Below are 625 nucleotides of genomic sequence, written 5' to 3'. Positions count from 1 at the left end.
ATGGCGCGGTCATCGAAGGTGTCATGGGAACTTTATGATATTTACACTTCGCCTTTTGGGGAGTTGTAGGGGAGTGACCATGCCGCGCGCACGACGTGACTTGGGCTTTACGGTTCTCGTTGTGATGCGCCGACGCCCTTGGAAACGGCGTGGTTTTGTGTTCGGTGCCTGATAGAACAGTGCTTGACGGAAGACGAGCAATAGTGTTAACGCTCAAGCTGGTTCTCGCACCGGCTGATGTCTTCATTCACAGAAATCGTCTTGGCTTTTGTCTTGTTTTCATTGCATACATACTTTCTAGGGTTTTATGGTGCGCGATTAAGTGAAGTGATTCGGATTTATCCATGTATCAATGTTTATATTAATGTTAACTCAAATTTCTTCTTCTGGTTGATTTAAACCGCGACTTGTTACCTAAAAAGGGGCCTTCCTTATCACCTGTACGGACCCTTGAGTTTGATGCTGTTGTTGATAACTCTGTTGCAAGTCCGCATTGATCCTGTAGTGTCATCATCAGTGCTCTGGGGGGATATTAATTTTATTGCAGGAGACTTTATACCGATGCTCATTAACAAAGGGAAACGCGCAGATGCCCTATCCCACATACTGAAAACGGGTGGCGGGA

Source organism: Penaeus monodon, chromosome 30, assembly GCF_015228065.2.
Source record: "Penaeus monodon isolate SGIC_2016 chromosome 30, NSTDA_Pmon_1, whole genome shotgun sequence".
NCBI classification, from domain to species: Eukaryota; Metazoa; Arthropoda; class Malacostraca; order Decapoda; family Penaeidae; genus Penaeus; species Penaeus monodon.
Note: the sequence above shows the minus strand (reverse complement) of the source record.